The 17,410-nt window shown below is 44.2% G+C and overlaps 1 long non-coding RNA gene across 4 annotated transcripts in view; it reads right to left on the bottom strand.

The window, feature by feature from the left end:
- LOC122549085 (uncharacterized) overlaps positions 1–17,410 on the bottom strand; it is a 48,634-nt gene that overhangs the window by 5,197 nt on the left and 26,027 nt on the right. For 3 of the 4 annotated variants that reach the window (XR_015756991.1, XR_006311404.2, XR_015756993.1), the window contains one exon: positions 12,964–13,062. The exons of the other annotated variant lie outside the window; for it this stretch is intronic. This is a non-coding gene — a long non-coding RNA (uncharacterized LOC122549085). The remainder of the gene's footprint in view (positions 1–12,963; positions 13,063–17,410) is intronic. 4 annotated transcript variants of the gene reach the window in all.

Genomic DNA, 17,410 nt, shown 5'->3' with positions numbered 1-17,410 from the left:
AACAAAACTCAGCATGTCTGGCAGGATCTGTGGAGAAAGAAATAGAGCTAACCCTTTCCTTCCAAACATATACTTTATTTAAAAAAAATGTAAAACTACACTAAACATTGCCACTTGAAAATTACAGAAAGTGCAATAAAATCCAATTTCTCTCCATACAACATATTCTGATATAATTTTATGTTTTTAATATTTATAATATTCCATAGCCTGAAGGCAAATAATTTCAATTTGAAAATTACTGGAAGTGCAGCAGAATCAAACTTTTCTCTGCACAGCATATACCTTACAGGTACCTCAATTTCAATACTTTTGATGTTTGCAATGTACATTCTTTGATCAGGCATAAAACCTGAGGTGTGTGCACAGTTTCCATCCCCATGATGTACAATAGCTGAAAGGCCTAATACAGTGGTCTTTCCCCAAAGCACCTCTGGGGTAATTGCCCAAAACTTTAATGTTTTCTTGACTTGTAGTCCGAGATCTTGGAATGTACCTGTCTGTAACATTTAAGCAAGGATAACTCTTTGCACTGGAAGACCAGCACATTTCTGACAGACTTAAAACTGTCTCTCACCAATTTGATGGCCCTCTAGTTGTAGGTGGTTTTCGGTTTGGTCTCCATCCCCGGGAATGGCCCTTGGAGCACAGAGCCCCTCGTAATATTTGGTCTGAACCTTAACAAAAATTACTGCCTGTTTCCTCAGACATTTGCAAAAGTTCATTCCAGAGGATAGCAGATTATGACTCTTCTCCAATACAACCATCTTAAGGGCAATCTACAGAGACTTCAATGTCCAGGGAGGATCTGATGAACTGGGCCCTTCTCACCAAAAGCCAAGCTATATAGTGGTGCTTGTTTGAAAGTTTTGTTGAAGAGGCACTCTGTAAAAATATCTTTGGCACTTGACCTAGGGAACCATCTAGGAGAACTTACCATCTTCTTTGCCCACAGAGTCTCTCGAACATTCTCCATAAATCACTATCTGCCTGTTTCCCAACAGGAATGTGGCAAGATCCATCCATTGGAACACCAGTGAGGGACAAGCAGAATATCAACATATAGTGACACTTAGTGTTTGCATGCCAAATGTGCATGTACAGCCTGATGTAAGCTATATAAAAGGTGGTCATTGGGATAAGGGCAATGTTGGAACATTACTTTTCCCTTTATCCAGAGGACTGTACATTGTACCTCTGCAGACATATCCATTCTCTTACCTCCAGATAAAACAGAAAATGGCTTAGATGATCATTTTAACAATGCAGAGAGGAACCACATTTCTGGAATGAACCGCACATGCTGCATTCTGCATGGCTCACATCTGGTGATCAGGGTTCATACCGGCAATGCAGATAGATTGTTGCTCCCACTTGCCTAGTTTTCAGTTTACCATTGCTATTCAATCCTTCTCATTTTTAGTCCATAACCCAGCACCTCTGAACTGTATTCCCAGCACATTCAATAATCTGACTTGAAAGGAACAAGGGATCAGTTAGCCAAGTTCCTAAAGAACATTTTCTGGGTTAGTGGTGCTGGAAGAGCACAGCAGTTCAGGCAGCATCCGAGGAGCAGTAAAATCGATGTTTCGGGCAAAAGCCCTTCATCAGGAATAAAGGTAGAGAGCCTGAAGGGTGGAGAGATAAGCTGGAGGAGGATGCGGGTGGAGAGAAAGTAGCACAGAGTACAATAGGTGAGTGGGGGACGGGATGAAGGTGATAGGCCAGGGAGGAGGGTGGAGTGGATAGGTGGAAAAGAAGATAGGTAGATAGGACAAGTCATGGGGACAATGCTGAGCTGGAAGTTTGGAACTAGGGTGAGATGGGGGAAGGGGAAATGAGGAAACTGTTGAAGTCCACATTGATGCCCTGGGGTTGAAGTGTTCCGAGGCAGAAGATGAGGCGTTCTTCCTCCAGGCATCTGGTGGTGAAGGAGCGGCGGTGAAGGAGGCCTACGACCTCCACGTCCTCGGCAGAGTGGGAGGGGGAGTTGAAATGTTGGGCCACAGGGCAGTGTGGTTGATTGGTGCGGGTGGCCCAGAGATGTTCCCTAAAGTGCTCTGCTAGGAGGCGTGCAGTCTCCCCAATGTAGAGGAGACTGCATCAGGAGCAACAGGTACAATAAATGATATTGGTGGATGTGCAGGTAAAACTTTGATGGATGTGGAAGGCTCCTTTAGGGCCTTGGATGGAGGTGAGGGAGGAGGTATGGGCGCAGGGTTTGCAATTCCTGCGGTGGCAGCGGAAGGTGCCAGGATGGGACGGTGGGTTGTAGGAGGGCGTGGACCTGACCAGGTAGTCATGGAGGGAACGGTCTTTGCGGAAGGCGGAAAGGGGTGGGGAGGGAAGTATATCCCTGGTGGTGGCGTCTTTTTCGAGGTGGCGGAAATGTCGGCAGATGATTTGGTTTATGCGAAGGTTGGTAGGGTGGAAGGTGAGCACCCAGAGGCGTTCTGTCCTTGTTATGGTTGGAGGGGTGTGGTCTGAGGGCGGAGGTGCGGGATGTGGATGAGATGCTTTGGAGGGCATCTTTAACCATGTGGAAAGGGAAATTGCAGTCTCTAAAGAAGGAGGCCATCTGGTGTGTTCTGTGGTGGAACTGGTCCTCCTGGGACCAGATACGGCGGAGGCAGAAGAATTGGGAATACGGGATGGCATTTTTGCAAGAGGCAGGGTGGGAAAAGGTGTAATCCAGGTGTCGGTGTCAAGTCGGTCGTCATTAATGGAGATGGAGAGGTCCAGGAAGGGGAGGGAGATGTCAGAGATGGTCCAGGTAAATTTAAGGTCAGGGTGGAATGTGTTGGTGAAGTTGATGAATTGCTCAACCTCCTTGCGGGAGCACAAGGTGGCGCCAATGCAGTCATCAATATAGTGGAGGAAGAGGTGCGGAGTGGTGCCGGTGTAATTACGGAAGATGGACTGTTCTACATAGCCAACAAAGAGACAGGCATAGCTGGGGCCCATATGTATACCCATGGCTACCCCTTTGGTCTGGAGGAAGTGGGAGGATTCGAAGGAGAAATTGTTAAGAGTAAGGACCAGTTCAGCCAAACGAATGGGAGTGTTGGTGGAAGGGTACTGTTGGGGACGTCGGGAGAGGAAAAAAACGGAGAGCTTGGAGGCCCTGGTCATGGCGGATGGAGGTGTAGAGGGATTGGATATCCATGGTGAAGATGAAGACTTCCGGGGAAATGGAAGTCTTGGAGGAGGTGGAGGACATGGGTGGTGTCTCGAATGTATGTGGGGAGTTCCTGGACGAGGGGGGATAGGACAGTGTCGAGGTAGGTAGAATGAGTTCAGTGGGGCAGGAGCATGCTGAGACAATGGGTCTGCCAGGGTGGTCAGGCTTGTGGATCTTGGGAAGGAGGTAAAACCGGGCAGTGTGGGGTTCCTGGACTATGAGGTTGGAAGCTATGGGTGGGAGATCTCCTGAGGTGATGAGGTTCTGTATGGTCTGGGAGATGATGGTTTGGTGATGGGGGTGGGGTCATGGTCGAGAAGGTGGTAGGAGGAGGTGTCCTCGAGTTGGCGTTTGGCTTCAGCGGTGTAGAGGTCAGTGCGCCAGACTACCACTGTGCCCCCTTTATCTGCTGGCTTGATAGTGAGGTTGGGATTGGAGCAGAGGGATTGGAGGGCTGCGCATTGTGAAGGTGAGAGGTTGGAGTGGGGGAGGGGGGAAAAAAGGTTGAGGCGGTTAATGTCCCGGCAGCAGTTGGAAATGAAGAGGTCGAGGGTAGGTAATAGGCCAGCGCGGGGTGTCCAGGTGGATGCAGTATGTTGGAGGTGGGCGAAGGGGTCCTTGGAAGGTGGGCAGAGTCCTGATTGTGAAAGTAAGCTCGGAGGCGGAGGCGGCGGAAGAAGTGTTCGACGTCACAGCGTGTATTAAATTCATTGATGCGTGGACGGAAGGGGATGAAGGTGAGTCCTTTGCTGAGGACTGATCGTTCATCCTCAGTGAGGGGGAGGTCTGGAGGGATGGTGAAAACTCGGGAGGGCTGGGAGCTGGGATCTGGTGTGGGTGTGGAGCTGGGAATGGGGGCGGAGCCGGTAACTGGAGTGGGTGTGATGGTGGGGGGAATGGGGGTGGAGTCATGGTGTTCCCCTCAGGGCTCTGGGGGGCGGGGATGGTGACAATGGGATCTGTGGGGGGCGTGTCAGCAGAATGCAGGTGAGTGGCGTTGGTGGGGCGCAAGTGGTGGTGACCACGGCAGTCGGGGTGGCGGAAGTCACTGAGTGTGTGACATCAGCGATGATGTGAAGGGCGGAAGTGATGTCACGTGTGATGCATGAGGAATTGTGAGGGGCGGAAGTGGCTGTGGGAGTGGCCATGATGGGGGTGGAAGTGACATCATCAATCAGCGTGGGGGTGGCGGCTGCACCAGCTGCATGGCTAATGGCGTCCGAGCAGTTCCAGAGGCCAGGGGAATCTTCTGGAATGTTTGAGGAGTGCTGGTTATGGAGGTGGGTAGATAAAAGTTTGTTGTACTTACAGTTTTTGATGTTTGAGATGGAATTGAAATACTGTTTGTTGAGAGTATGAATTCTCCTGAGGATGTAGTACAGTGTGGGTCCTTTGCAATTCTGAGAGAGTGTGGCCCTCAGCTGAGGCAGGGCTAACTGTAGAGAGGTTAGGTGCCGGAGCATTGCTGCAAGTGTGGAGCGGAGGATCTAGAAGGAGAACTGTTGCTGGTGTTTTTGGTTAGCAAATATTTGAATCTGTAGTCTGTATTGTTTGTCTAAAGAACATGGCCTCCTGGCAATGATTTATGAGTTCTGTCCAAACTGGTCACAGATACTCATCATTCTACATGAGGGTAAATCCAAACATAAGTTGATGACATTGACTATGTACTTAGAAACTAAGAGCAGGAGTAGGCCATTCAGCCCCATGAGCTCGCTCCACCATTCAACATGATATTATTGATCCACTACCTCAACACCGTGTTCCTGCTTTCTCTCCTAACCCTGTAAAGCCAGCAAGGTTTCAACTGCATATGTCCATTGCTAGGCATTCTCGTCCCAATTGTGTTCAAATCCTTCCCAATGGACCTGGCAAATGGTTCTATATAGCACATGTACAGGACAGGGGAGAAAGTGCAGCCTTGTCCAAGAGAATTAACATTTTAAATCCAATGTGACCCCTCTTCAGAACTGAAGTGAGGCAGAAATGTGATGGGATTTACATCTAAGGAAGGAAGGTCAGGTGAAACAAAAGGGAGGGCCAGTGATTGGTGAGAGGTCAAGGTAGATTATCTAATAAAGATGTGATTGAAAAATGACAAAGGAAGTCCAGAGGAAGTGGTAACATGAGGGTCTCAGACAGCTCTATTGAAAAACATATAAACGTGATATCGACAGGCATTTTGGAAAATAAAATAAAACTGGAGATCTGAGTTTATATTCTGAGGTTGTTGAATTTGATATTCAATCCAGAAAGCTGTAAATCTGATTGGATAATGATTCCTTGGTCCTCCAGTTTGCATTGAGCTTCAGTGGTGCAGCAGCAGACCGAGAATGGAAATACGAGCATAAGAACAAGATGCTGAATTATCATGGCAAGCAGCTGGAAAGTCAGAGTCATGTGTGAGGACTGAGCAGCAATGTTCACAAAGCTGCTGCCTAGACTTCATTTAGTCTCTCCAATGTATCTCTCAGCAGCAAATATAGCAGATTATTTATTCATCTGAAAGTGTCTAGGACCTTGGGAAACCAGGAGAGTCGAGATAATGGGCCAGGTAGTCTATCTCCTATGATTGCACGTGAAAGTACTCTGGGAAAAGGGGACAAAGGCATTGTCGAGGATAGCCGATGGACCAAGATATTGCAGAGAGAATGGTCCAGTTCTAGGGATGGATTTTTCTTTTTAATCTGTTTAGGTGTAAAGAATCCTCTGGGTGTATGGTGAAAACCAGGCAAATTGAATATCCATTCAAAGTTAATTGTTCCCATTTTCTATTAATTTAGTTGGTTAGCAAATATTTGAAAGAAAAACAAAATATGTAGTCATTAGGGATCTGAAATAAAATATGAAAATGCTGGAGAAACAAAGTTGACAGTTCAACTTCAATATGACTCTTCTTGGCAACTGAAGAGAGGTGGAAATGGGATGGGGTTTATGCTCCTGACAAAGGGGCGGGGGTTTCAGTTTTTAATTTGAAGAGCCTACTTCTCCTCTGCCTTCTTCTTTCCCCTTTCAGTGCTGTTCGTGGGTCGCTGTTTATGTTCTTTCTTGGCTCAAGCTAAACATTTCACACACAGTGCAGATCTGAAACAATTCATTAATAGCCTGACAGGGAAGTAACTAGTTTCTGCAATATGTATTCAAGTGTCTTGGACTTAATGTTTCTTCACAAATTATTAGATGTTTGAAGGGAAATCTGAAAACATTTTGTAAAGTAATAAAAGGTAATATAGTTTTTTTTGGATTTCTGTTATCCACTAATGGATCATCTCAGTGCTGTTTGTCTGCCATGCTTCATCCTGAGTGCAACCATCGTCTCACATCAAACTGAACCAATCAGCGGTGACTCTGAAAGTTAGTCAGCCACTTTAGTGACATCTACTGGATGACATGTGACCTGCGTGGAAAAATAATTTCAAATACTGTATAGTATTTATTTACAGTTGGTGATAAATTTTGCCATTACTACGGCCATGTGGTATTACTCATTTAAAATACTAGTGCAAGAAATGTGATACAGTCCAAGCATGCCACAACGTAAATGTACCTTGATACAGAAGCTGCAATCATTGCTACACAACCTCTACTATTGGTTTCAGCAGTCTTGCTCATTCCCTCAAGTGCCCTCTAGTGCTGAATTCTTCCCAGCTATTTTGGAACTGCAGTTTCAGTATTTCTACAAAGTGGTTAGCATCTGTGATACTGTAACAGTATGGGGTGGGTTTTCAACCAGCAAACAAGACCCATTGTGAAGAGGGTGTAACATCTGGTACATTTGCTCAAAGATACTATGTGAGACACTCGCCATTAAAGTTCCATGGTCAGGGCCAGCCATGAGGAGACTTATGTCAGGAACACAGAAACAGGACCAGACCATTCAGCCCCATGGGCATGTTCCATCATTCATGGAAATCATGGTTGTTCTGTGGCCTAACTGCCCACATTCTTGATTAAGAAAAAAAATCCATCTCAGATTTAAAATTAATAACTGATTCTGCATTCACTCTCATTTGTGGAAGAGAGTTCCAAACATCCACCACCATTTGTATTTGAAGTGGTTCCTAACATCTCTCTCAAATGATCTGTCTCTTATCCTCAGATTATGCATGCCTAAATTCTAGAATCCCCAAACAGTGGAAATAGTTTATCTTTATGATGACTTTTCCTGCTAATATCTTTGATCATATCACCCTTTAACCTAAATAACCTACCAAAAAATAGGCCTTATTTATATAATCTCTCCTCATAACTTAACCCCTGAAGTCTAGGTGTTATTCTTGTAAACCTACATTGGCTTTGGAGGAAGGACAATGTAACCTTCCTAAGTTGTGGTGCCCAGGACTGCCCACAGTAGTCCAAGTGGGGTCTAACCCGGATTTTGTATAACTGCAGCATAACTTCTGCATCCATGTATTCAAGTCCATTAGATAGTAAATTCAGCATTCCATTATTTTTCTTGATTAATCTCTGCATCTGTTCATTACATTTTAAAATTCTATGCATCTGAAGCCCCAAATCTCTTGGCCATCCACTGTATTTTACTTCATACCATCTAGAAAGTCCCTGATCTATCCATTTTTGGTGCAAAATGGATAACCTCACACTTGCTTACAGTGAACTTCGTCTGCCATGTTAAAAATCACACAACACCAGGTTATAGTCCAACAGGTTTAATTGTTTTATCTATTCACACAGTCTATCAATATCCTTTTGTAATTTTATGCTATCATCCACACAATGCCAGAAATTCACTACCTTTCTGGCACGTGCTTTTCTGTCTCTCCCAATCTATATGAAATTTAAAAATCTTCTTTATTATGATGCTTGCTTTGCTATACATTTGTCTACTTTCTGTATTTATACAACACATCAGAGCTGTTATCAGGGGGTCTCTATACAATGCTTATTACAGTTTTAAATCCCTTATTGTTCCTCAGTTCCATCCACATGGTCTCCACTGAATGCTTTCCTCTTATTATATCCTCCCTCACCACTGAAATAATTTTGTTTCTAATTAGTAAGGCTTCTTCACCCCCTCTTTCAGTTTCAAACTCAATCGGTGAACCTTGTAACCTGGAATATTAATTCCCAATTTCAATGATCCTGCATCCATGTCTCAGTAATGGCCACAATATCAGAACTTCAATTTTGAATTTGTGCCTTCAGCTCATTTAGTTGTTTCCTTACACTTCATGCATTTGTACATAGATTATTTGGGTCATACATTGTGAACTATCCCTCAGCACTAGTGCTTTATTCTAACCTGCTTATTATTTCTCTTTCAATATAATCAATACACTTCTTACAGCTTTGCCATTAGCTGTCTGTACCTGAAGGAGGATTCCTGTTTATGGCATGCTTCACATGATTACAGATCCCATCGATTGATAGAGGATGTGCGAATATTTGCAGGTACTCTCCATGAGGTCCTTCGTTAGGATCAACTAGGACAAATCTAGTTGGCCAGTGGTAAATAGATTCCTTTTGTCTGGAGTCAAGAGTGTGATGCTAGAAAAGCACAGCAGGTCAGGCAGTATCCGAGGAGCAGGAGAATCGACGTTTCGACCAAAAACCCTTCATCAGGAGCACTCTGCAGTCTTTTGCAGCAAATTGTTAAGCTGATTCATGACTCTTGCGCTGTCTGTAATTTCGGCAGCTTGGAGGAAGCCCTTTGTTACATCAATATGGAATATGAATAATTGGAGCCCTTGTTTACTTGTCTGAGAGAACTGTACCTCAAGTTCTGGCTGTAGTTCAATCCAGTGCTCTTGATCTTAGGCCACCTGGTGCACAGAGGAGCAAGCACTCCAGGGAACCACTTCATGGGACTGTTGCTGAGCCTGTGGCAGCCATCAACAGTTCCAGGCAATGAGCTGTTGAGGGGTATTGTTCAGCCTAACTGCTTAATTCTTACTTGCTTCTGGGTATGTTCTTGGAGTGACAATATGTTGGTACAACATGCCTTCCATGCCACTGGCTTCAGGATGGAGTGTCTGTGTGCTGCAATGCACCATCATCTCTAGAAATGCTGCTTTAATCTGATCAATTATGTTTCATTTAATGGCTTTGGTTTCAGCAATGGCATATTACTGGCACCCCTTATGCTACTCAGTACTGGCAAATTTCTCATTGGAATAGAAGGCTGTCAGTATACCACTGGGAAGGGGGAAGCAAGGGTGAACAGGAGCTCCATCATTTTCATCAGGTAAAAATGATCCATATCTCTTGAAGAGAAGGACCTTAACTGGTAAATGGCTGAAATGAAGATGTATAAAAACTGAGAGATGCTGGAATCTCACACCAACACTTCGCCTGGCAATGCTATAGAAGTCTTCATGGAGGCTCTGAAAATAAGGAAGGAGAGGGGCACAGGACCTTTTGGGCAGAGAGCTCACCAGCAGCTGTGGTAGAAAACGTTTGTTTGTATATGGAACGTTAAAATTACTGATAAGGTTGGCATTTGCTACCCACCCGAAGGAGAAGGTGGTGCTGAGTTGCCTGTTTGAACTGCTGAACTTTACATGGTGTATAGAACATAGAACATAGAAGAATACAGCGCAGTACAGGCCCTTTGGCCCTCGATGTTGCGCCGATCCAAGCCCACCTAACCTATACTAACCCACTATCCTCCATATACCTATCCAATGCCCGCTTAAATGCCCATAAAGAGGGAGAGTCCACCACTGCTACTGGCAGGGCATTCCATGAACTCACGACTCGCTGAGTGAAGAACCTACCCCTAACTTCAGTCCTATATCTACCCCCCCCTTAATTTAAAGCTATGCCCCCTTGTAATACCCGACTCCATACGCGGGAAAAGGTTCACGCTGTCAACCCTATCTAACCCCCTAATCATCTTGTACACCTCAATCAAGTCACCCCTAAACCTTCTTTTCTCTAATGAAAACAGCCCCAAGTGCCTCAGTCTTTCCTCATACGATCTGGTGTAGGTGCTTAAACAGAGCTGGTGGCATAATTACTAGAAATCTCAGACCATAGACGTGGCATCAATATGAAAAGAAGCTCAGCAATTCATTGGAATTGCAGACAGAAAACTCCAATTTACAATCTGCACTACTCTAGTTCAGCACAAACAAATATCACCATTGCTAGAGATTGAGCTGTCAGTCTCTACTTCAATGGGATATGCGAAAGAAAGAGGAAATTGAAAACTTGTGCAGAATAAACGCTTCTTGACAATTGCTAGGAGACAAGGCATAAACCTACAGGATGTGCAATATATTGTTGCATATAGTTATATAATCAGCAAGTGGAGAATGCCAGGGCCCATTGCTGAATTGTGCAAAGTAAGCCCTTCTATCAGTAAGCCCTGCTGCCAGGACCGAGATTGGGACTTAAACTGAATGTCTCTGGGTGGCATCTCACTGGTGGCTGCCAGTTAACAGGTTTACATCCCAATTGCAGCCAATCAAGTAAGAGGCCACCAGATCAGCAGGCTTGGCAGGATCACTATTAGACTTGACCACAGTAGAGGTTGTGGACAGAAGTGTGCTCCTCTGTGCTGAAGTGCCTTCGAAGCTAAGGTAAGTTGTTTTTCTTACTGTGCTTTGAATAGTGTCAGGGGTCACGTCTATCATCCAGAGGTGGCACAGTAAATACAATTACCATCAGAGGACCCCTGTGTGGGCTATGGAGTGGCCAAAAATTGCCAATCTCTGGGACCTTTCTGGGAGAACACCATGCTTTAACTGGCAGTCTCCCCCACACAATCGATGCATGTTCTGATGCCAGTAAAGTTTTGGGGGGTTGGGTGTGGTGAAGAAAGTGGACTTCAATTGTACACTTAATTGTTATAATTAGCTTGTCCAGCAGACAGCTGCCAAGGTTCCCATTCCATACCAGTGTCGGCAGGCGTACATCAGGATCATATTCTGAAGCCATTTCACCAGCTTGCCCACCTTCCAAGCTGTCTGCAGGGTAGCTACAAATACCTGAGGGCTAACATTAATGGTTTGGGTAGGCTCCTTGTGTCCTGCTGTAACACTTGTGACAGTCCTGCCTTGATTTGGCTGACTTCACCCACAGCCATTTTATACCAATCAGTTTGTAAATTAGCTTGAGGCAGGACAGACAAGAAGACCCAACTCTGAGAACTGCTGCACAATCAAGTGACTGGCAGCTTTGTTGTCCCAGCAACACCATCAGGAACAGTTGCCACTGTGGAGCCCATAGGCAGAGACCAGCAACAATAAGCTGACCTGTAGCTGGACTTCAAAGTAGGTTTGGAGTCTCACTGGCAGCACCCTGGCTGCGGAGTATACTACGTGTGTGTTGCTGGTGCACTAATGTTATGAACTTTTGAAATAATTTTTGTTGTGCAAATTTTTGCGATGCCTTCCACTACCAAGGTAATTTGAGGCAGTCCTTGTACTGTTCTCAACCAAAAGTGATCACCTTCAGCACATTGATGAGTTTGTGTGATGCATGAGGATTAAGTGATTACCGCCATAACCCCATATCTCATTCACCCAATTATCTTGCAACCCTGCAATTAGGAAGAGGGAATCTGATGAAGTTGTTGTTCACCAACAATTTGCAAGGCCAGTAGCAGACAGCACCAGAGGTGGATGTAGGAGGACACAAACACGATGCCTGCAGATATTAGAGAGGTGATGGCAGAGGGGTCTGAAGCTGTCCTGGGAACTGGTCAGATTGGCCAACTAGATACAGAACCATGTGAATTTATAGCAAGTCACATACCATTGGCCTTCAAACTTTCAGCAACCCTCAAGTTTTATGTAATTGGTAACAGCCAACATGTAACAGGTAAGAATGTGGCATCTAACAGGCTGACACATATAGATACAGAAAGGAGGTGACCAATGCCCTATTTAGCTATGTTAATTACCCATGTTACCACCAATGAAGGCAGCCAGACTGCAAAGTCAGCAATCTTTGATGTTGCCACTGTGTTTCTACAAAAGCAAGGTGTCACTAAATAATGTCTGTGGCCATTAAAATGCCCTCTGAACTGTCAGCTGCAATTGTAGATTGTGAAAGGTTTTATTCCATGAAGCACACTGGTGTGTGACCACTGGAAAAGAATAACGCAGGGTCTGTGCTCTTCTCCCAACGTGCTGTCACAAAACATACATTTTGTAGAACTCACAACTCCCAGAGAGTTTTGATGCCACGGCCCAGGTTGATTGATAGATCCTCAGTGAGAAGGGCTATTCCCTGCAAACACAGCTGATGCACCAGCAAGGAAGCCTCAGAGTGAAGTAAAAGAGTTTTACAACCAACATCATGTCTCCAACAGAACTACCATTGACTGTACCATTGGGCTTCTTAAAATATACTTCCAGTGTCTTAACCAATCTGGAGAAGTTCAACATTAAATAGCATAGAGGGTATCCCAAATAGTAATGGTCTGCTTTATAGAACACAACCTATTGTAGCAACATGGACAGAGTTTGCAATAGCAGAGCATGAGGAATATTGGCCCTCCTCAGATAATGAGTTTTCTTTTTTTTCACAGCCTGAAGAGAATCCCTAAAGTCATATAATCCTTTCATTGATGTTATTGTCGTAGAGAGATAAGCAAGGGAAGCCTGGGAAAACTTGAACTATGCAATGTATATACAATAGTAATACATTTGTATGATCTTTACTTTGTTGACTGAACGCTATCACGTTCTTGAGTTATGCACCAGTCCAGCAATCTTCCCTTGCCTTGTTAAATCTAAACCTGCATCGTCTACCACCAACAACAAGATGGAGGAGGAAGGAGGAGGAAGGTGGAGGGGGTATGGAGTACATACTTGTTCCCTATTGCCCCTTTCTTGGCAGCTGTGAAGAGCCAGAGGTCAGCAACTTCTCCTCCTACATCTCAGCTCCCTGGTGTTCAGTGTCTGCTTGTCCTGCATGACAAAGTGCAGAGTAAGTGACATGTCAAGTAATATCTTAACTACATCCATCCCCCTCATACATTCTCATCTGTTATTCACATGTAGCTTCTAAATGCAGACGCAAGGTAGCTTTCCATCTGCTTTAGCCTCAATTATCATGTGGCATTGAGACTAATCATGCATTCACTAATCTGGCCTAGCTGCTCACTTGTAAACACATATTACTGGTGATTACATGAGAAATACTGATTGAAGATGTGGGAATGGTACTTAAGCTTGGATCAGAGCAGGTAGTTGACCCATCTCCTGTACTGGATCCAAGGTTCAGATGTGAACTCATGGTTGCTCAGCTTTTCTATCACTTCCATCCAAGCTGCCTTAGTTTAAGCTGGTTGGGAAGAAGGGAGGGCTTCTGATGGCATCTTCAGGAACAAGCACCTCCCACTTTCCCAGATGGTTTGGAGGAGAACATACAGGAAGACATCATTGAACCGTGGGGCAGTTCTGCTGCAATGGTCAGACATTTGTATGACAGTTACACTGTTGTGATGTCCATGGAATAAAGAGGTTATAAATCTCCTTGTAAAAGATAAGGCTTACTGAAAATGACCACCAAATTCCTCAGCACGAATTAAAAGGCTGCAGTTGTCTTACCAATTGCGTTATTTTTTTAATGAAAGTGTTGAATTATGCTTTTAGATATATCCATCACAGAAGTTGATAAACAAGAGGTACAAATGAAAAAGCCATTGGAAATGGGGGAATTACATAGAGTCAACACTTTGGACAATAGGCACCTGTCTGTTAAACTATGAAATATGCTGAAGGAGCAGCTTTGTGTGAATGTGCACCTCAGAATGCATTGATCTTAGTAACTGATGGCTATAGGCAACAGCCACAAGAACCAATTAATGAACTCACCAGCAGGTGCTATCTAAGGCAAAGGACTGTGATCAGGAGCTGAACTGTTTGAATTGACAGTGGAGCTGACTATGGCTTCAAAAAATTGAAATCTTCCAAAAGACCTCTTGGAGAAAAGAAAGGTCTAAATGGTGGCATACAGCTAAAAGACTGAAGAGAATATGAGGCCACTGTAGCTGGACAATAGCACATTCAAGAATTGGGTGCAGCAGACCATAAGGCACATAGTCAGGAAATAGAAAGGAAACAGGTCATGTGGGAATTCAGTCTCCTGCTCCCACTGTGAAATGGAGCCATGGTTAAGTTCGCACAGAAACCACAAGTATTTACCATTCCACTGGACACTAGCAGACCAACAGCATCATGTACAGAACTCAACATGTGACTACAAACAATACCATCGTTACATCAATCATTTGCAGGAAGAACCAAAAGATAATCATGCTGAGTCAGTACATAACCTATAACATATGTACCCATGTAAACCCACCCTGCAAGTTCACCTCAAATTCACACATTGTCCTGACTTGGAATTATATTGCTGTTTCTTCATAGTCACTGAAAAAAAGTTAATTTTTAAACTCAGAATGTTTTTTGAATGTACTCAGACCATTAGCCCAGGGTTCTGACTACTAACTCAGTGACATTACCACTACACCACTATCATGCTGTTCATCCATTTCACTGGCTTCCCCTTTTGTTCTCCTTACCCTCTGTCCTTTCTAATTACTGAAAACTCCATTATATTTCTCAGTTCTCATGAAAGGTCATGGTTTCTCTTTCTGCACATGCCAATAACCTTCCTAAGTATTTCCAGGGTAGCCTGCTGCCTCACAGTGCCAGGGACCCAGGTTCGGTTCTAGCCTTGGGCGATTGTCTGTGTGGAGTTTGCACATTCTCCCCATGTCTGCTCTGATTTCCTTCCATGGTCCAAAGATGTGCAGGTCAGGTGAATTGGCCATGCTGAATTGCCCGTAGTGTTAGGTGCATTAGTCAGACGGAAATGGGTCTGAGTAGGTTACTCTTCAGAAGGTCGGTATGGATTTGTTGGGCCGAAGGTCCTGTTTCCACACTGGAGGGAATTGAATCTAAAGAAGCAATGAGTTTGAACCAATTGCTACAGTGTGGTTTGTACAGCTTCAGGCAGATATTAGCGACTCCTGCAGCAGGGACAGAATGGTGAAGCTAGAAGGATCTGAGGTCATATGGAAGTGACAGACTATTCATAGGATTAATAGGAGAATTGTATAAATGCAGAGAATTTGGATAAAAATAATCACAACAGCCAAATTATTATCTAAAGTATTATGAGATAACCTGACAAGTCCTTGTCAATCACCTCAGTCATTAAATCAGTCAATAATTTTGAATTAATTTGATTTCAAGGATATTAACTTTAACAGGAGTAGAAATAAATACAGTAACTTGGTTTGGTGCACTGATCCATTGGCCTGGATATTCTGATTGTTAGAACAGTGCAGATGGTGACTGTCAGGATTTGGAGAATCTCCAATACAGCTAGCTCTGTGGGAGTTGCTCAGTCAATTGAATTTTCTGATCGGCAATTCCTCAGCATCTGGAACCTTCCAGAAGAATCCATTAAATTCAGAGAGGCTGGAGCATTCAAACTCACTTAATAATTACCCAAGAACAGTGAGAGTGTGTTTAAAAAAAAACCTACTCTAAATGCTTGGCAACTATCAAACTGACTCCCAATTCAGTCTGGCCCTCTCCCACCGATAACCTATTGTTCCCAACCCCATGGCTCAACTCAATCCAGCTGGACCAAAACACCCGACCATTTCCCAGCCCAGCTCGCCTCAAATCTATTCTGCTGTAACCAATAATCCCAGCCCCTGAGACAATCTGGCTTGAAATGAACAAAAGTGGATAAATCTCCAGGACCTGATCAGGTGTAGCCTAGAATTCTGTGGGAAGTTAGAAAAGCAATTGCTGGGCCTCTTACTGAGATATTTTTATCATCGATAGTCACAGGTGAGGTGCCGGAAGACTGGAGGTTGGCTAATGTGGTGCCACTGTTTAAGAAGGGTGGTAAGGACAAGCCAGGGAACTATAGACCAGTGAGTCTGATGTTGTGGTGGGCAAGTTATTTGAGGGAATCCTGAGAGACAGGGTGTACATGTATTTGGAAAGGTAATGAATGATTAGCGATAGTCAACATGGTTTTATGCGTGGGAAATTGTGTCTCACATACTTGTTGAGTTTTTTGAACAAGTAACAAAGAGGATTGATGAGGGCAGAGCGGTAGATGTGACCTATATGTACTTCAGTAAGGCGTTCGACAAGATTCCCCATGGGAGACTGGTTAGCAAGGTTAGATCTCACGGAATACAAGGAGAACTAGCCATTTGAATACAGAACTGGCTCAAAGGTAAAGACAGAGGATGGTGGTGGAGGGTTGTTTTTCAGGCTGGAGGTCTGTGACCAGTGTAGTGCCACAAGGATCGGTGCTGGGTCCACTATAGTTAATCATTTATACAAATGATTTGGATGTGAGCATAAGATGTATAGTTAGTTAAGTTTGCAGATGACACCAAAATTGAAGGTATAGTGGACAGCGAAGAAGGTTACCTCAGATTACAACAGGATCTTGATCAGATGAGAAGTGGTAGATGGAGTTTAATTTAGATCAATGCTGCATTTTGGAAAAGCAAATCATAGCAGGACTTATATACTTAATGGTAAGGTCCTCAGGAGTGTTGCTGAACAAAGAGACCTTGGATTGCAAGTTCATAGCTCCTTGAAAGTAGAGTCACAGGTAGATAGGATAGTGAAGAAGGTGTTTGGTATGCTTTCCTTTATTGGTCAGAGCATTGAGTATAGTAGTTGGGAGGTCATGTTAGGCTGTACAGGACATTGGCTAGGCCACTGTTGGAATATTGCATGCAATTCTGGTCTCCTTCCTATTGGACAGATGTTGTGAAACTTCAAATGGTTCAGAAAAGAGTTACAAGGATGTTGCCAGGATTGGAGGATTTGAGCTATAGGGAGAGGTTGAATAGGCTGGGGCTATTTCCCCTGGAACATCAGAGGCTGAGGGATGACATTATAGAGATTTATAATATCATGAGGGACATGGATAGGATAAATAGACAAAGTCTCTTCCCTGGGGTGGGGGAGTCCAGAACTAGAGGGCATAGGTTTAGGGTGAGAGGGGAAAGATATAAAAGAGACCTAAGGGGCAATGTTTTCATGCAGAGGGTGGTACATGTATGGAATGAGCTGCCAGAGGAAGTGGTGGAGGCTGATACAATTCCAACATTTAAAAGGCATCTGGATGGGTCTATGAATAGGAAGGGTTTAGAGGGATATGGGCCGGGTGCTGGCAGATGGACTAGATTGGGTTGGGATATCTGGTTGGCATAGACGAGTTGGACAGAAGGGTCTGTTTCCGTGCTTTACATCTGTATGACTTTAT

This window comes from Chiloscyllium plagiosum, unplaced genomic scaffold (assembly GCF_037043375.1).
Source record: "Chiloscyllium plagiosum isolate Xiang-an unplaced genomic scaffold, Cpla_swu_hap1 HiC_scaffold_4, whole genome shotgun sequence".
NCBI classification, from domain to species: domain Eukaryota; kingdom Metazoa; phylum Chordata; class Chondrichthyes; order Orectolobiformes; family Hemiscylliidae; genus Chiloscyllium; species Chiloscyllium plagiosum.
Note: the sequence above shows the minus strand (reverse complement) of the source record. Positions and strands in the feature narration are given on the sequence as shown.